The sequence below is a fragment of the Vespa crabro genome, chromosome 1 (genome assembly GCF_910589235.1).
Source record: "Vespa crabro chromosome 1, iyVesCrab1.2, whole genome shotgun sequence".
NCBI classification, from domain to species: Eukaryota; Metazoa; Arthropoda; class Insecta; order Hymenoptera; family Vespidae; genus Vespa; species Vespa crabro.
In genome coordinates, this window is record NC_060955.1 from 15,156,329 (window position 1) to 15,178,945 (window position 22,617).

Genomic DNA, 22,617 nt, shown 5'->3' on the forward strand with positions numbered 1-22,617 from the left:
TGAGAGTACTAGAGGAGGAGGAGGAGGAAAAGGAGGAGGATATGATGGTGGAAAAGAGGGAGGAGGTGAGTCCGGCTTGTTTCGAAAGGCGAAAGCTGTTTACGGGCGATTCGATAATGGAACGGAATTATTCATGACCCCACTAGGCATTATTTCCAAGAACTATCCTCGTTAAATCGACATACCAGTTATCGGCACGGACTCAACTCTACTTTGCGACAAGACGAAATATTTCAGACTCTTTTTCTCGTTTACTCTATCTTGCTATCACGGCTTCGAACTAGTTATAATGATAGAAAAGCAAGAGATCGTTGAAGAATATACGTTCCGACGGAAAATTATATAAGTTAAAAATTAACGAATACAAATGATTTTTAATATAGTATTAAGAAAATATATAATGAGAGCATGTTATAAGATAATTACGAGAGATTGACTAGAGTATTTTTTTACTTAAACTTAGTCGAATTTTGTTTTATTATGATTATGGACTATCATACTATAATCATATAATTTAATAAGTTATCACGTATTATGAGGACAATCGTAATTGTAATTTGAATTATTTGTCGATTTGGAAGGAGGTGCAAGGATCCTTATGGTATTTTATATAGCCGGTAAAATGAAAGTTTCGTTTTGGACTATGATTGTAGCTACTTGCATGCTATGAGTTTTGACATAATTGAATAAAACGAGTCCTTAGGGCTACGTTCACATAGACGGATCCCATTGCACACCCTTCCACCATCACCACTACCTTCGCCAACCATCTCTCTCTCTCTCTCTCTCTCTCTCTCTCTCTCTCTCTCTCTCTCTCTCTCTCTCTCTCTCTCTCTCTCCTTTCATGATCATTTCATGATTCTTTCATAACCCTTTATCGAACAAGTTATCATATGGTTACTATATTTAATCAGTGTCGTTCCTCTACAACTTCTTCGAATATTTCCCTCGATAGTGATTACCATTAAGGCGAACAGCATTAATTTCCCCTATCATCGAATTATGATGTGTCCATTGATAATAATGAGGATATTATCGACCCAACGATATTCGCAACAATCAAGATAAAGCAATGATTTTTAGCTCCCGAAAGTCTGATAATAATGGAAATTATTCATTGTCATCAATTTTTCGACCCATCTTTTTGTGTTATTTCTTAGGAAATAAAAATTCGGAATTATCCGAACGTAGAATATTATAATAGTTTAATCATTTTAATATGATTTCAAAGTTCCGAGCATAATTTAATTCTAGGAAATAGTTTTGATAACCACAGGTTTTAATATTGTATATCTTTTTGTACAGTTCGTATTTGAATTTTCTACAACTATTGAACTACTATTCTAGTAGAACTACTATTCTAGTAGAACTACTGTTCTACTATTGAATTTTTGTACATCGCTAGAGTTATATGGCATGTAATTTTCTTATTACCCATTTCCAAATATGACATGTTTGTCAATTTCTAATTAAAACACGATGCAAACTCGATTACGAGTATAATAAAGCTTAAAAGGTCGCTTGGAATGCCTGTGGTATCAAGAAACTTACTTGAGCCCAGAAAAAGGCTGACATATGTATATACGAAGTCTCTGTTAACCCAAAATATATCATGTTTATAGTTCATTAATATTAGACGGTATGTCTTCTTTGGAACAATAGATTCTTCTTTGCAACAAATCGAAACGGACCAATGGAAATGAAAATGAAATCGGATCTGAAGATAATTATCCTATACGAATAAAGTAAAATTATATAACACTTGCTAATTGATAATATTATGAAACATCACAGTATATATTTTGTTCTGTCTGTGAAAGGATGAAATACGGAGAGTCAAAGCCAGATTATTTTTTGCTAACTATTATACTCTCTCTCTCTCTCTCTCTCTCTCTCTCTCTCTCTCTCTCTCTTCTTCACGGTTTCCGTTTTTAATTGCTATAAATATGTTCTTTCAGAATAAGTTTTACTTAATAGTATGCTCCGTTCATGACTTTTAATAACTTTTCACATGTTTACAATTTATTGCACGTTTCCTCAAATATGATGACTATCATTGGCTTATTTACGATCGCTCATAATTAACGATTATATCTTCGTTACTTACAGCCACGTTCATAAGTTACGAATTTCTTTTTTATACTTATTTTGCAGATTTAATTGCATAAAAAATCTCACTACTTCCTGAAATAAGTATAAAATTTGGATACAGAAAATAGAAAAAATCTTGAAGACTGACGTGAGATGCTGAAAGTATAATGACCGAGGAGATAGTAAATGGAGAATGTATGATAACGCTGTTCGTAAAATACGTAACGACGACGTCGAAGTAATTATCATTTTTGCGCTCTTTCCTGAATTATCAAGAACAAAAGAGAACTGTGTGGAACGAACTATGGATAAGGTTTCTTTCATGGTCCCTACCGTCGATTATTATCGTCTAATTGCACCATTTTATCACTCTGCCCTATACGCCTTCTCCATATACATACAAAAGCATACTTATATACAAGTGTTCATGGGACATATGCGATATGGGTTTTTTCTGACCAAGAAAATCACTTGGAAAATTATGTTCCTAATTGCAGCGTTTTATCACCACCTAAGTGAGTTTGCGTACGTTTTCTAGATGTCTTTAGCTTTTTTGTTTTCCATTTCAAAAAATGGAAGAAAAGGGATCTACTTCATTGTCGTTCTTCTATTTCAGATAACTATGAATTAATACAATACCAAATCAATATAGAAAACTCGTCGTTCTCATTTAACTTCTTCTATTCGTTCCTATCACGAACAGAAGTAAATATTATCAATCATTATCAATAAATCGCAACTTCCATAAAATCGAAAGCTAATTAAAGTGTTTTCAGCTTTAAATGAGCGGGTATGTTGTATCATATTATGTTTTTTGAATTAACTGCTTTGTTCTATTCTCTCTCTTTTTTTTTCTCATTCATTTTAATCATTAACTCTATAGTAAATGAGAATAAAGGAATGGAAGTTTGTAATAAGTGGCAAAGCTTTGTTCTGAAAAAACTATGATTACCAAAAGAACAGGAAGTGTTCAATATTTTGAAATGATAATAAAAAGAAAAAACATGGGACATGTACGATAACATTTGAAAAAAGAAATATAAAAAACTTTGGTCTAATTCATTCAAGATTTATTTTAATCAGAATGCGAACCTTATTTAGTCTCCAAAGAGAATATGATTCGTATAATTGAATGACTGAGTAAAGATTTAGAAGTAATAGAACTTTTTTATACTCTTTGCTAATTAATTTTAGCTTTTAATTGAAGTCAATTGAATTTTGGAGATTGTATGAGAAAAAATTTCTGTAGAAAACTATAGAAAAGAAGGAGACTTTTATCTACTTTTTAGCGAAACTAGGAAGGAAACATCTGTTTGATTTTGGTGGTATATATATATAAAATATATAAATGAAAAATATGTATATATATATGTATATGTATTTCGTTGGAATAATAATAGAAATAGATACAACAAATATAACAGTAATGATATTTATATACTAATTGTTACGTTCTGCATATGATCTTCTTCATTTTTCTTGCTAAAGTTTAAGAATGAGTAACCTTGGGACCCACTTAAAACAGGAAATAAACAGATGCCTTTTACCATTCTCAAAACAAACTTTCGGTATCGTATCGCATTGTCAATCATCCCTACTTCTTAGATCCATAGGCCACTCATGCATTTACTACCAGCTTCAGAGACATAAACAGTTTAAATTTCCGATTTTTTTTCTTCTAATCATGCACTTCTAGGAATTTCTCGAATTATGATGCCATCTAGATCTTATCTTTTGATGAAATGGACCTTTTGTTAAAATATGGACCAATCAGAATTCTAGTGATAAAATTATTATCCAATAGAAAACAAACATTTATCCTGGGCAAGTTTCGTAGATGGTCAGTTAAAATCTGTATTTTATATTCAGTGAAGTTGACAATTAAGTAATAAATAAGTATATAGACTTACAAAATGTAAAGTTAATAATCGAGTAATAATATTGTATTTTGTATTTTGTAAAATCGATAACCAAATAATAAGTCCGTATTTGACTTTTCGCAAAACTAATAATAAGTCCATATTCCGAATTTGATCAAGAATCTAATAAATTTATAAAACTTCATCCAAAAATTGGTAAGCCTTGAATCAGCTGTATTTTTTTACAATGTGTGTTCCTACTGAAAATATTCGACTTTATGGTTTCATCTGCGATTCATCTGTTTATCTCTCTTATATGCATTATTTCAAGAATCCCAAAAATTCAACGCTTCTGGTAATTAGTCCTCGTGGACTTGGAACGACTAGTACTCGTTAATCTCGTGAGTTAAGGAGGTGAGATGTATGGATGAAAGGAAAATACTCCTCTCGCTTGGGCCAAAGGAAGCTTCAGGGCGATACGTGCGGTTACTACGAGAATACCGCTCGGATACCGCACGGATGTTGTATTCGAGGTTTACTGCCGCGGGCGTTATAACGCCAACCGCAGCACCGACTATCGCTATGCCGCTTCCACAAAGTTTTGTTGTGCCAGAACGCGTGAAACAACTTCTTTTAATGGGAACAAAAAAAACATTTTTCGATTGGTAAAAAAAAGTTCGACATAGTTTCAGGATAACTTAAATGTAACAAATATTATTTTATTAATAAGTAATTCATACACAAATAAAAATGTTGCTAATAAAAATGTTCCACTCTACCACTCATACTATTATTATTATTATATTATTATTTTATTATTATTATTCATTTTTTAATCTCAGGATTTATGATTATATTACTGTACGAACCTTGTCGAAGTATCAATTAATCTTTTTAATATTTTCTATTGTAGTTATGTGATGTTTGTATTCAATAACTTCTTTCTAACTAATGTACGTTGATTACCATGTATTGATTACCATGCCTTTCTGCAGCTTTAAATAGATATATTACAGTAATTATAATATTTTCAAATTGTTATAATCCCAGTTTTAGGTACGACATCCGGCTTATTATGTGGTATCGTTTTGTCGATGATGATGGCCTTATTTCAATATATCTTTATATGTCGTTTTGTCCAGTATGGAAGCTGATGTGTGTTTATACTATGGTTCGAACTATATTTACTAGTATTATATGTTTGATGGTCAATTGTTTATGTACAATTTAAGCGACCTACTCATTATTATTGTATTTAACTGTTTGCGTACCAGAGAGTTTTGACAAAACATGATTGAAAAACGCCAAGGAGCGCGATCGCGCTTCTTCGATTACATATCGAAAAAAGCCGAAGAGCGCGATAGCGCTTGTCATGTTCAATGCGGTAAACAACGGGGCCGCGCTTTTCGTGTTTGTTTCTTTTAAACCAAATTCAATTATGTATGAAAAAAACAAATATATATATACTATTAATTTAGAATAGGTAACAACAAAATACAAATTGGTTTACTGATAGCGATGCGACGTACATGCGTCTGAAAGGCTAAGCGCGTTTTGACAAATTTCGGGTGGACCGTCAGTTGTCTGTTTCGGCCAAATGCCCTGGGGATTTTCGACACAAAATCTGAAGAGCGCGAAAATGGCTCGTGGTATGCAAACCGTTAATATGTGTGATTATTTTACAGCCAAAAATAATATGTTGAATTGTTTCTTTTTCTAAATTATATTTATGGAGATCATTTTCTAATGAGTTGTTTTTTTAAAATATGCTTTTGATAATTGCGTATAACTTGATCTTATATCGCAATCACATATCCTTTTGTTTCCACAAAAAACAAGCCATAGGAGAATCAGAAGTTCAACGCTTCTTTATCAAAATTCGAATTCTCCAGTTCATGGTAATGCCTTCCATATATTTTCTTCTGGAAATAACTATATAATACCTCTATACTTTCTCTGCAGTGACTTTTTTACAGATATTTTTTGTATTGTATTTTTTCTGACCATATTTGTGTCCAGAAGTGTTATCTGTTCTCTTGTAGGTGTTAAAATGTCTACGTTTCTTTGTATGCATTTTCTGATAAATTAGCATTTGATTGTTCTTATATAGAAAATTTCGTTTTTACCTTTGTTGCGTTTCTTTATGTTCTTTTGAGTTGTGCATACATAGGTATGTGACTAATTTCTATTTGTATGCATCAAGAATTTGTTGTGTAGTTTCATTATTATTGATGTTATTTATATAGATTTTAATAATTTTTATTATGTATTTTGATTTTTTTCTATTAATATCAATATGATTTTCTAGTAATGTGTTGTTTATGGTATCGATTATTTGTTATACTCTTTTTTTGTATATTAGTTTCGATAGCAGATTTCTTTTAGTTCTATCAGTTTCTTTCCATAGGATTATGTTCGTTTCTAATTTAAGTATGATATCCTGTATTATTGTTTTGTATTTCTTTATTGTTTTTACGTGTAGCAATGTGTTTTATGATATTTCGTGGATTGTTTCTGTTTCGTGTTGTGCGTTTGGTCCTGATATTGTATGCGTCTCTTACATGTTTGGTTCCAGTGTTACTTGGTTCGATGTATGATTTATAAAGTCATAAGTTGCATGCTGCATCTGTCTAGATTTCTTCGTTCCTTTTGTCTCATCCTTTTGGCTGTTATGTTAATCGTATTCGGGATTCTGTGGTCGTTTAATTCTTTTACTATACCTTTTTTTATTATTTGTAATTCTTTTGATGATACTCTTTCGCTGTTTATAATTATACGTTTCTGATTCATTAATCTTTGTCTAGTAATGTGTTCTATTAAGTGTGAATAAAATGTTATGAAGAATCTACTTAACTTCGGTCTATATTCCGATATTATTGTCTCCATTGTTGTTTGACATAGTAATAGCATATAACTTCTTTATTCATTTTATCTGTCCACATAATCATCACATTTTCTTTATTTGCTTGCTCTGGTGATGTGGGTTGCTCCCACAAAACATCTAAGGTAAGATTTGTCTTGTTGGTATATATTATGTATTCTGTTATGTCGGCTTTTGCGTTTTCGGATGACCTAGCAATGTCCTGCCTGTTCATTGCCACCAATGTTGTGTCTGCTATACTGCTCAACATTGATCCCAGACACACCTTGGCGATCCCCAGTTTGCGACCTTTTCCGTTTTATCTCCATTTTATTTATGGGTTTGCCATTTATTCACCTCTTACAACAAGCAGGGATTACTATAAGAAGAATTCTGACATGCTTGCTACACGGGTTTATTATTATTATTATCATTGTTATCATTCTTATTATTATCATTATTATTATTATTATCATTACCATCATTAATATTTTTATCGTTGTCATGATTATTATAATTATAAGAAAGACTGTATAAATATATATATGTACATTTACATAAACACACTCTTCCTTAAAACTGTTCACTATCCCTGGCATTACAATGGTTTATGCCGATAAAGAATTTAAACGTAATTCTTGACCGATTTTGATGAATAAGATCTCATTTTGAAAGTAAAGGTTTAAAGGAGAAATTCTTTGTTTCAAATATCGACAAGATATGACAACAAATACGAAGTACTTCTTTCGATTTCATTTATTACTGTATTTTCTTGTCTTTCTGCTTTATAATCGTTTCAACAGTTTTAATATTCGTATTTATTTTTATTTTGTTTTTATTTATATCGGTTTTGTTTTAATTCTTATTGATTTTCTTATTAATTTTGTGAAACTGTTCATTTGTATGAAATCGATATGAAGAAAAATGAGGATTCACTATTTATTCATTTATGCCAACATTATTGATTGTCAAAAATATCAAAAAAATTGTTTGTTTCCCAAGTGATTCCTAAAGATCGATCCACTTATTTTATTTTAAATATAGTATTTGAAAAAAATCCAAAGATGAACAAAAGAATCTTAATAAATAACTATTATTCAAATGCATACTAAATTTTCCAAAAGTAATGTCCAAATAAAACATTCTACACTTTTTACCCATACAAGAAAACAATCGCGTATAAGATTCTTATAACCATCAATCCTAGCTTTCTAAATATTTACATGCCACCATTAATTTTACTATTGTAATGTGGTATGTATAATATACATAACGTGCTTGATACTTATGTATAATATATTATATTATAACGTGCATGATACTTATTATTATTCTAATTCATGTGAATTATTGTGATGATTTTATTATTATGATTACATTTTAATATGTAATATAATTTTATTATTATATTATATATTAATATAGTAGCAGTAATAATAATAATAATAATGTAAACTGGACTAGTCTTGCAAGAGAAACTACAAAAAATAATAGCACTGAGAGTTCTATCTCATATATAGTGTGGAAACGAACTCACGTGTTTTTATCCTAAAATCTTGTTTTTGTCTTAAATTTATATCCTAGTTATTATACGTATTAATTATATTTTTTATTCTCTATGGATTTATCGTAAAATAAGCGTGAACCAGAGCTATTTCTTAACACGGATTACTGCAAAATACCACAAAAGGATATAAAGGATATAAATACAAGAGTCTGAAAAGTGTGAATTCTCAATATGCTAACTAATATTTTAACCCACATTAAGCTGTTTCTTAGATTATGCATGAGAGCGTATACCTACACAAGCTTATACACCGATATAGTGGGGACACTGTTTCCCTATTGCGGTTATAGTTCATATTTTGTCCATATCTGTCTCTCCAATCACGCACACTTCGAATAAAAAGTGGTGAACAACTTCAGTCCTTCTAAAGTTTTAAGCACCACTATTTCCATTACTCCCTCTACTCCCACTACTTTCACTCTCGTAATAGAACCTTCAATAATGAATAAGAACATATTTCACTTTCACTTTCTATACTTACAATATCTCAACATATACACTCATGTATTTAAATAAAAGTATTCATCTCTCGAAATTAAAATTCACATGTTCCATTTCGAAACATTTCTAATTTCCTTAGTGAAATACTTGTTATGTTTGTAAGACATAATACTAATAATAAGCACGAATAAATGCATAAGCACTATCGTACCTTAAGCTGTGTAAATAGGTCACATAGTCGTGTTGCGAAAAATGTTGTGGCAGTTCGCTTTGAAACACTGAAGAGTGAAATTTTTCAAAATTTAGTTATAGCTATTCTTTCGAGTATCTTCGATACTATTCCTACCATCTACATATAGATAACTGTGTAATTATATTCTTTTTCTTATTTTTGTATTTATTTATTTATTTTTAATCATACATTTTGGAAGCTGTAATCATTTGAAGTCTTTCAACAATCGTAAAGAACATTTATGATTTGTAGTTTGTTAAACTTCAAAGCTCGATAACTCGATGAAATAACAATAAAAAGATACATTGTAGGTACTGTTGGATTCTTATTGATATTCTCTACAACTTTTGTTAGATTTAAAATATTAATTTTCATTTAAAACGATTATTACTCATCATTTCAAACTTTCATTTAAAACTTTTAAAATCATTTAAAACTTTTAAAAAAATTTTAAACTTTTATTAGAGAATAAAACCAATAAGATCGAAGACGTTTTGCCATATCGTTTAAAATGAAATACCTTGTATAATTTCCATTTCTTTCTCCTTCAATGAAGAACAAATAGACAGTGTATTTTGGGGAACCGAACATTAATTAAATTTGATGAGCAATAAAAACTGAATCATTCATGATTGTGCGAAATAATTTTCTGCAAGAATATGGAATTGCGAAGCAGATGTTGTTTGGCTGAAATCGAACTATACACATATCGGAAGAAACCGGACGTCAAACAGTTACCTTATTCGTGGTTACTTTGCATAGATTTGAAACAACGTTTACTTTACCCTACCGAATCAATCTTCGTAACACTGGACGTACGACAAATGTTTTATTCGACCTGTTATTCCAGCGTATCTGGCTTCGTAATGAAGGATAATTTAAATGCATTTAACTTCCTATGCAGAATTCTATTAAAGCCCTCAACTCGGTCATTCTTGTTACGTCAATATATGCCCATCTTAAAAAGAAAAAGAGCTATTAACCTCTTTGAATTTTTTCCTTAAAATTTTTTTACATTTCCTCACAAGAAACTTTAAGACTACGGTAAAGTCAGAGAGAGTAGAAAAATCGATATTACTCGACTTAACGTAACGCGTATTGCAATACAACGTAAGTACCGTCCACGAAGTAAGCTAATAGACAAAGAACGTTTTGTCTTCCTTAAAAGTTTTTTGAACTTCTTATTTAAAACGAAATGCAATAACCAACAAGTCATTATGTGTTTCTTCCTTGGAGTTCTATTAATTTTATGTCACGAAAGTTATAAAGACGAGAAAAAGTTTTTCATTTGTAGTCGACTTGGTCATTCGTTTATTTATTTTCGGTTACTTTGGCTAGACGATTGAAACTTTGTTATTAACATTTTAGGTATGGCTGAATTTTGCGCGGGATTGTTTTTCTGTATGGCAGAGTTTGACGCGAATTACACATAAACGATATAGCACTGCAATGTATGATGGATAATGCTGTTCTCTAGCACATTGGAATGAAATTTTATAAAATTAAATTATAATTTTTCTTAAAGATATGATGCATATAATTTAACTTTAATAATTTACTTTAATAATTAATAATATAATTGAGTGCGATATATTTTTAAGCAAGGTACGACATATAGACCCAGGTCACAATTTTCACACTCATAACGCGATCTTTGTCTTACATCGTTCTTTGAACATATGATACAATTTCGTAACGCTTTTTTAGATTTTTTGGACTTACAGTATGATGGAAAATGTTTTTCGGTTAGTATGAAGAAGTGATCAAGAATAGATTTGTTACAGCTAACTTTATTATTCATATTACTAAATTTTTCAAAAATTTTTTTAAGTAATCTAAAGTGAAACGCTCCCATTGTTACTTTTTCTTCTTTTTAAAGCTTATATAAACAATACACGTTCCAGATTGTAACGTCAAGATGGAAAAAATATTTTTTATATCATTCGATACTTTTTCGGATTGATTGTACACTCGATATTACTTTGTTCCTATTGTCGAGTGTATCCATATTGGCAGTGTAATCAACAATACAAGACGGTTTTTAAATAATCTCTCCGATCCGATAGTTTATATTTTTAGTATTTATATAATCCGTGGAGTGGCAAGTTGACAACATATATACCTCTGTTTTCTCTTGCTACTTGAGAGCGAGCATATTGGGCGATGTTCGGAAGCTTATTTCACCCTTGTTTAGTTTTTTTTTCATTACAGGCATTTCTCTTCTTCGCGATTTTACAATGCTGCACGCGTTAGTTTGATTATCATGTAAATAACTAAATAGGATCGAACTGGTATACCAAACAATGTCAACAAACAATGTGTGCCTTTTTCCTATATATAAAAAATAGGCAAATAAAATAGACAAATGAAAAAGATCATTTAGTTCAAACGCTTACCGTTTGATCTTGTAAATGAGTCAGTAGAATGAGTCACTATAATGACACGTTGTAATGTAAGATGAAATCCGCGAAAGCTACTATGGTGACGCATCGTACCTAAGAGCTTAACCAAAAGCGTAAATGCGCTTTGTCAATAATCCTTCTTAACTTTTTAACACTGGAATTTTATTTGAAGATGTGTATTTACTTGCATAATTAAAATCAAGCGATGACGAATATACATGTCAAACAAAAAATAAATATACATACTGTAAATTTATATTAATTATAACAACATGAGAAATTCTATGAATCAGATTATTTGAAGAACTACTAATTTTATTTTTCAAAACTTCATTAATATAAAAAATGTTATTAATACAGATTTAAGAATATAATAATTTAAATTAAAAATATAATTTAAATAAAACAGGAAAAATTCACATATATGGGAAACGAGGAATAAATAGTAACGAAGAATAATAAGAAGTTTATTCAGTCCTTAGAGTATAATATTTTTGAAAACATGGTGCAACAGAAGCGGATACATATATACTAATTAGATTGAAAGAGTACGACAATTTTCATAAAAAATGGTTTTAATTTTGTGCAATATTAATTCATTTGCATCGAATATAACAATATTTTCATACAAAATCAAAAAATTATTACCCATTTGATTTCTTCATTCTAATAAAAGAAATAAATTTTCTATTTTTTACAAAAATATAAATTTTTATAGCAAAAGATTTCTTTTTCATATGACGATTATAATTATTATTACAAAAGTGATCATTTCCTCATGACGAGTATACTCGTCAAACACTGTTAAAGAGTTGAACATCTCACCATACCATAATTTAATGGTGACAAATTTAGGCGCCCTATGATCGTTCCTTAAGATAATATATGATAATCAAACGACGCAGAAGAGACAGTCAATCAAAGTCTTCTTATTCAAAGTCATCCCTATTTTGTAAAACCATCTACAGATTATTTATATTTAGAATTAATCAGTTTAAAATTGTATTGTTAGTTTTCTCTAACGCAAAGTATGTTTTATCGATTGCTCTATCTTACTGCGTCATAGAGGTACTTTGTATATATATTTCATAGCAGCTCATATAAATTCCCAACGTTTCATCAAAGAAATGTCGAAATTCGAGAGCAAACTCATGATGGATGCACTCTCTCGCATTTAAATCTGTCATCTTTTTAAAGAACAGTATATACGTATCTAGGTCGTAGTTTACAATCGGATTGTTAACAAAAGATCATCGTCCAGAACGACGAGGAGTATGCGTTTGTATCTGTTCGATTGCTTTAACCACATAAACCTATTTGCGAACCTTCTCAAATTCTCGAATCCTCTCACAGGTTATACCTTCATTTTCGTGGCTTTTCGATTATTTGGAGAAATTAATTGGGTTATCTTTTATCAAACAAAGGACAAAGTAAAAAAACGACGAATCTATATGTTCTTTCAAAAATATTAATTTCTAGATTCTACACTCTATTTTACTATACCAAACTTTACTATTACTTTACTATTACTTTATTATTGCTTTATATTATTTAATATCAATCTACTTATTATTAAAAGTATGTTAAAAATTACGTTTTAGTATCTCTTAATATTGAAAATGTTTCTTGTCAAGGAAAAAATTAATTTTCCATTAATTTACTATTGCAAAGTAAAATCGTCTATTTCTGCAACAAATCGACAGCAGCGATTATTAAGTTCTATTAAACTTCGGAATATCTTAAAGCTATTCTCAAATTTTCAAGACTCAGATGAAGTTTTAAAGAGGTATTAAGACAACTTGGATTTTCATACAACATAACAATCTGCTGTACGAAATTTCTAGTTCCCTTTCCTTCTCTCGCAAACACGCATATATTTACACACATTCTTTCTTTCTCTCTCTCTTTCTCTCTCTCTCTCTCTCACTCCCTTCAATACTGAAATAACGCAAGAAATGTCTGATTAAGGTAAAAGAGAGAGTGAGAGTGTGGGTATGTATATAAAAGATATAGATTTTAGTTAAGAGCTGCGCATAGACTGCGAGGAAAGTTTCGAGCTTCAAATTAGTACGATATAAATCTATGGTTAAAGCGTCTCACCAGCATGTATTGTATAAAATGTTTTCAACTTCGTTAAAGGCACATATTAAAACTCGCATGCTAATGAAGCGACCTTATTTTTTGCATTCCATAGTAAATCCTCTCATTTGTGATTTCTTTTTTATTTTACTCGTTACTCCAACTTTTCGAGTTTATCCATTTTCCTCCCATCAGATTTAATTTTATTTTTTAAACTCATATTTACCTGATTCCGTGAAAGCATTTCTTTAAAGAAAGATAAAAAGAAAGAGAAAGACAAGAAAAGAGACGGATAAGTATACGATATAAATTCTGAATTTATCATAATTTAACTCACAGTACATCACAATTCGTTCGTGTGATAATAATAAATGCGATATAATTTTGATCCGCGTAAGACTTAGGTACATACTTAAAACTTATCACCGCTCATTTGCTCTTTACCAGAACACTTGACTATCTATTAAAGCAGATAAAACGTGAAATAAACATGAAATAAACGTAGAATAAACATGGAAAGGAGAAAACGGTAAAATTACAAAGCGATACGAATTTCATCGACAACGAACAAAATATTGAAGTATTGGGTAAAAAAGAATAGCTTAAGCGATGACATACTAGGTGAGGATAAGCGATACTATCGGTATTTTTTCTTTACGATTAAATACATCGATGGCTTTTATTTCCATAGAAAATGGCGTTAGTAACTCGACTTCGTCATTTCCTCAACTCCTTATCAAACTTTCAATGGCGCGACTAATGGGTTTTAGGATCTTTGAGAAAGGTCCTTTAAAAAGAAAAAAAATAGGAAGACACTTCGAATTTCTCGTTGGTTACTACTCGAATGTAATTAGCGAAGTAAAGAAAAATACAGCATTTCCTTTCATTCTGATAGTTCTTCAAATTTTTGAACAAAAAAAAAATATAAATTGAACATCGATAAGTTCAATTTGTTTCGAATATATATCAACCAAAACATCTATAATTATATATGCACTTGATGATTTTGAAATACGGAAGATACTTTAAATTTTGGTCGTTCAAAACGGGAAGAATTAAGCCAATTATTGCACGATAATTGTACCTTCACCATATATTTTGTCAATAAAATCGAATACTCTTCGTAAAAGTAAACGCTCCAACTAATCGTTCATCTCAAGGTTCTCATTTCGAACGGAACTTACTTTTGTCAAGCACTGTACATATGTTGTACATCGTCTTCATGCTCATGTATATATACATACATACGAACATACGTGTATATACGAACATACGTACATACAAGATCCGGAGTCTGGACTATATTCGAAACCACTCTGCGATTCCAACGTACCACCGTACCACCCGAACTAGTTTCGTATGCATGAATCGTTGACTCTCGAATAAATTGATTAAACTTAAAGTAAACGTACCTACACGTACAGGATGTGCCCGAACGTCCCGTGTTAACGGGTCACCGAGCGTTTATTTTTTGAGACTCAAACGGACGACAAGTACGAAATCGCTTGTTATCCTTTTCCTCTCTTCCTTTTCTTTTCATTTTTTTTATTCATTTCTTTTTTTACTCTTCAAGCGATTACCAAAACGAATGACAGTCTGTAAAATCAATAAACACATTTTCGTTATCGCGCAGGCGAATTATTGACAGAGAAAGAGAGGGACAGAGAGGGACAGAAAGAAAGAGAGGAAGAGATAGAGAGAGAGAGAGAGAGAGAGAGAGAGAGAGAGACAGTAAGAAGCATAGGAAAAAAAGGAGATTATTGATCAAACGCTAATCGGCTCTTCATCGGATAGCTTCTCATCTTTCATTCGTCTTTCTTTCAACATTTTACCATTTAATAACCACGTTGCCTTATTTATCACAGAGTAAATCGAAAAAGTAGAAAAATTCAGTAAAAGATGAAAAATACAAAAGAATCTATTGAATATAGCAGCGTTTCCAACGAGAAATTGACGGAAGAAATGTGATAAGAAGAATTGATCAATAATTTCCATTTTTTCATTTTTTATCGTTTATATGATAAAACACATCTATCTTGAGAAAAAGTTTATTCCAATAATGTATTTTGAACATTGAATTAATTTTTTTATTATAATTAACGAAGAAGGATTAAGGATTAATTTTGATCCCGATCAATGTATTATTCATTATCATTAATTCTAGAAAAGCTTTGATTCTCACAAAATTAATAAAAGTACGATTTTGAATGAGTCATTAATAGTATTGCTATTAATGTAATCTTTGTTTTCCTTGCTCGCGAGATCTTGGTCAGTTGAGCCGAGTATATGTAACCTGCTTTCTCCCACTGTATCTAATTGCCAATCACCTTCGCATAATGGCCCGAGAGCCAAAGCCACGGTGGTCTATCGATTACCATCGGTTTACGGTCACCATTAGAGTCGATTAACACGATTCTAGAGAGAGGTAGAGTGAACCAGGGAGATAAAGATAGAGAGAGATAAAGTTCTTTCCTAAAGTGTCCGATATGTAATTTTCCTTTTATTTACCTTTCCGCTTTACCTAAAATCGAAATTTATCATCCATTAGAAAAATAAATAAATAAAATACATAAACTGTCAAGAGCATAACGGAATATTTTATTTTTTATTATAAATTTAAATTAAAAAAATTAAATACGAGAAAAAGAATTAAACTTGATTAATAAAAAATATTTTAGAAAAATCCTTTTCGCGTGTTACAGGCATTGCTGGATTAACGAGAGCCGGATTACGTGGTATTCCTTTTAGATCTCGTACTTAAATCTTAAAGGAAAGGTTCAATATAAAGCTCAGACTCGTTTCTATTCGTGCAAAAGTAAAGGTGGTGTTGGTAGTCGTAGTATCAAACGAACATAGGAGAAAGAGCGAAAATACAGCTCTACCAAGAAGCGATTCGCATTTGTTGTAAAATGTTCTGAAACAAGACTTAAATGTAAGTTTAGTCTTGTCCGGCGGTCTCACAAAACTGTATGCGTCCAAACTAAATTGAATTGCGTTGAGACTTGGGAGTATAAGTTACAAGCATGCATCCAACCAAAAGAAAAGAGAAAGAATGAAAAAAGAATGTGGGGAGATATGGGGTAAAAGTAAAGTTTTACAATAAGACTAAATAATAGAATCCGTCATGTAAAGAAATAACACATAAATCTTCCTTGTAGGAAAATATTATACGGCACCGTTCTTATGCATTAAAAATTTATGGTTTAATCGTATATGTGAGTATAATCTACAAAATATAAAAGAAAATGTTTTTAGCAGTGTTTGTGAAACAAAATTCTTCGCGAGATGTCACAAAAGAAAAAAAGGGTTGTCAATCTAACTCAAATAGTAATAGCGGAGCTCCAAATCCATTTCAATGAAAAGTAATCTACGTTTTTATTTTTAATAAGAGGATAATGGAGAGAAAGAGAGAGAGAGAGAGAGAGAGAGAGAGAGAGAGAGAGAGAGGGATCTTTGGAATTCTTCGCAAATTATGATTCTCAAGAAAAGTCAACATCGAGTTAAGTAGTTAACGCGTAAAAGGTGGATTGACTTGGTTCAACAAGTTACATACAACGTATACTCCCTGGGCAAAGTGTTAAGATAGAACACAGTGATGTGTCTATATCAATTTTCACTTAACGTTATGTCATACAACACCGATGAGAGAGGACCGTACGTACTTCTTTGGACATCGACATCAACAATAGGGAGACGAGTGCCACGTGTTGAACTTCCTGTTCTCTACTCATAACGAGCTATGAGAACATCTCGCAATATCTGTTCCTACCTTTTACATATATATAATATATACATAAGAAAAATATTTTACATTAAGTAGATATCCGCTCTTCATCATGTTTTAAAATTTTCTACATGTATAATAAGTATTTCAAAGAACAATCAAAAAAAGAAATTAGAAAAAAAAACATCAAGAATTTTCTTCTTTCTTTCCAGGGAATTCATAAAAGGTAGCAACATTTTCTTCTTAGTCTCTACTCGGCAGAGACTTGAACACTTGAAAACGTTATTTGCCTATCGGCCGTGCCGTTCCTATTGAACACTTTTCACGCGGTCCATTCGCTACAGAACCCCTTCGGGACTCGTCTAACCCGACAAGAACCACAATGGTTACAGTTTCGCTCGTATAGCATCTATAGGATCCAAAAATAGAGAGAGAGAATTGCTTCGTTCGAAACGATCGATCCTCCAATAGAGGGAAAACGAAAACGAGAGATAGTGTCGGCAAGGTAACTCGATTCAGAATGCTCCCTCTTTTTCAGCTATCTTCTTGCAACTTTTATATATTTATCAGAAATAAAATGTTCATACAAGTAATTTCTTTAACATCCTAATCAAATTAGTGTGAATTAGTTAGAATAACGAACGAAATAGAAAATCAAAAGCAGAATTGTTATCGAACAAAAGTTATTATTACAAGAGTTCGTAGCAAATCTCGTACATATGGTAATAAACAAGCAATACATGAAATATGTAAATACGGGAAAGTGGACAAGAATGAATTGTTGAAGTGTTCCTACTCGTTACAAGAATATTATTTTTAATATCTATTACTGACTATTGTCTATCAATAAAACCCGTTCATTTCCTTTTCGTTCGTTTGATTCATTCATTCATGCATGAAATAGAATAACCCCTCTTTATTCCGGGATCCATTATTCCCAATGCTTGCTCTCTTACACATGCATTTCCACGTAAGCCTTTAGAACTCTAGCCGGCCAAAAGATTAGCGAAAGAAAAGACATGAAAATCTCCAAGTTTCGACAGGAATATCTTTTAAGTTTCAAGAGAAGAAACTTTCCATACCATCTCTCACTTTTTGTTATTTTTCTTTGTTTCTCGCTAGATTCTTCTCTTTTTTTTGTAACAAAATAAAATTTATTAAATATCTGTACAATTAGTTACAAATTATTATATTTTATACATGAATAATTTAAATGACAAAAGTTTAACCAGTACAAAATATAAAATCAATGTAGATTTGATTGAACAAAACAAGAAACGAGAAGCAAAAAAAAAATAAACGTCCGGCAGAAGAAGACAAATGATAAAAGGAATAGAAACGAATACTTTGAGTAATGTCCCACAGCGGCAGATTTTCTACGTTTTCCCTTCGTGTACGATGCGATATATCGAGAACATAAAGCACGTGCGATATATCACTTCCGCGCCGATAGAAACAACCTAGACGCATAGAACAGTACAAAGTTTCAGAACGTTAGGAAACATCAATCACCTCGAGAGAAACAAGGCGGACGCCCAGTGCTTTTGAGAAAAGTCCTCGAGTTTGCTCCTGTTGATGACGATGTGCTTCATGGATAAATGAGTTGTACAAATGATACGATTCAATGCATGTTTTTTCGTTGGACGTCAAAATCGTTGATTATACTACTTGTACCTTCAAAACTTTTATTGTACCTTCAAAACAAATATTTTATTTAACAGATTCTCTTGGAATTGTTTTGCTCCGTATATATATTATTAATTCGTTTATAGAGTAAACTCTGGTTAATATTTTGAGATCATTTACGAACTACTAAATCCTATTACTTACACATCGATCCCTTTTCAGGTATAACCTGAATATCAGGTATACCATGCCTAGATAGATAGGAGTAGGAAAGTCAGGAGAAATAAAAGAGAAAGAGAGAGAGAGAGAGAGAGAGAGAGAGAGAGAGAGAGAGAGAGAGAAAGAGAAAGACGCAGTCACGTAGCCGGCAGGTACATTATAGATACCTTCGGGCGGTTTGGTGCGTGCTCGAATTAATTGCTTGGATCTCGATTAGCGTTCGGTTGGCTCGCCCAGATTAGCTGTACATGACTCACGAACCTTGATGCTTACCCAACGCATCGATATCTACGAGTAAATGATTCTTCCTCACGACACTCTTCCTTTCTTTCACGATGTAGTTACAATATTTCGAAGAAACGATGATATTTTCCAATCAGAAAAGAAAATAAGCAAAAGTTATCATAATAACTAAGTAATATGATTAAAAAATAACTCTGCATTGTCGAAATATAATCATTTCAATTTTCAGGGACAATCGTATTTATATTACACATGGAAGAAAATAGAGAAAATATAAAGTTTTATGCTTGTATTGCGCACCTGTGTTATTTCATCATTGCGTCTAAGAATTATTACCCACTGAGAGTGATAAAGAAAAAAAGATAAAAAGAGAAGGAAAATTCTCAATATTCGCACATCCAGCATCTCAGAAACAACATAGAATTATCCTAGATATAGGCGAAAGTGGAGTTTACGAGCCAGAGAACTGGCGGGGATAGATCACACAAAGAAAAATAAACAAACGCGGTTATATCTCCTTGCGGCATCGTGTAACGTGCTTCGGCTGAGAGTGATCCAATGCATTTTTCACGAAATACTTGCTTCAAGGCAGTAGCCAATCTTTCGACGGTGAAATTTATCTCGAGAATCTATTCGCGTGAAACGAAATACCACCTTCCTTAAAGGATTACCGCGTAAAACTTCAGTAAGCTTTCTTTCCTCTTTCTCTTTTTCTCTCCTTCGTTCTATCCAGTTACTCGCTGTTGTTGTTCTATGGGATTAAAAAGTATTATCATATATCGTAATAGCCGAATAACGATCTCGCCGTTATCTTCGATTATTCTGCAAAGTTACTGCCAAACTATGTTTGAGTTCACAGACATAGTTTTCCCGATATGACTCGTAATACTCGCTAAATGTTTACTTTTATTATCAGTTCGAGAAAGGAAAACAGAAAGAGAACAATTGGTTATGGGACAATGCGAAAATTTTACCACCGAAAAGCTACCTATATACTAAAAGGTAACCTCCAATTTATAGTTCTTATTAACGTATTCAATGCTGTAATCTCTTCTCGGTTTTGTCAATGGTTAAAAAAATGCCGTTAATTATGTATTTATCGCGTCAAGATTTAATTGAGCTTATCGTTCATACGATAAAAAGCGAGAATTGTCAATAAATTTTTATTTTCGATATCGTACTATTCAATTTTAATTTTTGTCTTTTTCTATTTTGAGTTTTAGATCGAAGATCAATGCCTGAACCTATTAAATGATATTCATCCAGTTTATATATTTATATGAATATTTTCTCGATAGAATAATCCAAAATTAAAAGGTAGCTCATATTTATTTTTATCCGAACAAATAATAAAATATTCAAGTTAAAATTCAATGCCATTCTCTTATGAAACAGTAGCCCAAATATCATGTTCAATGAATAAAATAATTCAATAAATGGAACAACCCAGTGAGATAGCACGCTTAATATCATGATTTTAAAATAAAAATGTTATTTGTGTTTATTTATATATATTGTGACCATTCTATATATTGAAAAAGAGAAAGTTATTCATGTATATAACAAAAAAATATGTTTTCAATAAATAAGACGATCATTTTTGTTGAATACAAAACATTGTTGTAACAATATTTTCAACATATTTGTATTAATTGATAACTATTGTATTAAAGTATAATAGACTCGATTAATTTTATTTCAAAAGATGATATATTTGAAAGGATAATTATGTTTTAGTTATTGTCCAATCCTATAGATCGTATGCAATAAGCACTACTCCTGCTTACAATCTAATTTTTTAAACCCATCATTATCGCAACATTACCTTCATTCATGAAGAAATAACGTTCTGTAAATATCATTCTATCTATATCGACCCTACCAGTTCTTCGGCGTAACACAAACAGCATTTATGTACCATGTTGATGAGCATCAATATTAAACGTTTAAGTATGCGGGACGATATTAAAGCTAGTTATCGTTGTCGATAACGATGCTATACATTAAAGAAGAGAAAATACAAATTACCAAATAATATGATCAGAAACGATTAATAGGAAATTTCCCTATTGGATCAATCCATTAATAATATTAAAATGGAAGAAGCATTAAAAGCGGGATATTGTGATGGTTCTTCGAAAAATTCACAGATAATCGACTCTATCCTGCGATTTTATTTTTTATTTTACTAACCTTGCAGCAAATCATTAACGATAATCGCTCTTTCCATTGTCCCCTATATCCTCGAGGCTGCTCGTTGCAGCAGCAGCAGGAGCTGCAAAGGCATTATAGATTTCAGCATATATTACGAAAGGAGTGGTTGCTGATACACGAGAAGGAAGATAAAATAATTGGCTCGTAGCCAAAAGAGATTAAAGAATGCGTTGCGTCTTTTTTCCCCCTCTTTTATTTTCCTTCCTTTCTTTCTTCACAATGTCTGAAGGCAGGTTTTTTTATTCTAAAACAAGTTAGTCCCTCCAGTCTTTTCTTTGAGCCAGCATAAAAAAACTGCGATTTGTTAACGATGCACATGAAAAAGAATTCGAACTTTGCTATCCTTTTATATTTTTTCTTATCCTTCTGAAGTTCGAAGGAATTCTCTAGAATTTAAGTTTTTCAAGACAACCCTTTAACCTCATATTTCCTAAAAACTAAAGAAGGTTGTAAAAGAAAGTGAAACAGATTCCTGATTTGCGTGATCAATAGAGTTGTCCGAAAAAGAAATTCTGCAGTTAAAAAAAGTAAATAATACAGCGAGCATCTTGTATTTATCGTTGAAATGAGACTTCATACTGCCGGAGACTTCATACGTTCCGGAAAATTACTCACCGAGATAGAGGTATTAATATATAATCCTACTCTCGGATGGAAATTACTAAGTATATCTAGAAGTTATCCACGTGAGGAGAGCCTCGGATTCACCTGCGGTCTCTACGAATGAATTTTTTAAACGCGTTGGTCATTTTTATTCTTTCCTTAGGTGAATTTTGGAGTTTTAGCACATTTCGAATTCAACAAAATGTTCTCTTTTCTTTTTAACATCTATATTAATGTAGTTTCGTTATATTATTTTTCACCTTTCTTAGTTTTCTTACTTCGTATATGCAGTTCCTATGTTTTTTGTACCGATACTTTCATTGTTTTATGTCATTATAGTTCATCACGTCAGAGATACCAGAGACACACGAAATTCAGTAATCGACTAATACGTTTAAAGAGAAGAAAGAGAACAGAATTGGATGAAGTAAGCACGACAAATGTAATTCACATCACA

The 22,617-nt window shown here is 31.5% G+C and overlaps 1 protein-coding gene across 6 annotated transcripts in view; it reads left to right on the forward strand.

Moving 5' to 3' along the window:
• The window catches only part of LOC124426118 (alpha-2B adrenergic receptor), a 100,472-nt gene extending 79,420 nt beyond the window's left edge, over positions 1–21,052 (forward strand). For 2 of the 6 annotated variants that reach the window (XR_006942648.1, XR_006942654.1), the window contains exon 4: positions 2,155–3,653. The gene's annotated coding sequence lies outside the window, so the exon portion shown is untranslated. Of the gene's footprint in view, positions 1–2,154; positions 3,654–20,259 lie in introns of those variants that run through there. The other 4 variants (XR_006942660.1, XR_006942656.1, XR_006942655.1 and 1 more) reach the window with 4 other exon arrangements.
• The last annotated feature ends 1,565 nt before the right edge of the window (positions 21,053–22,617 follow it).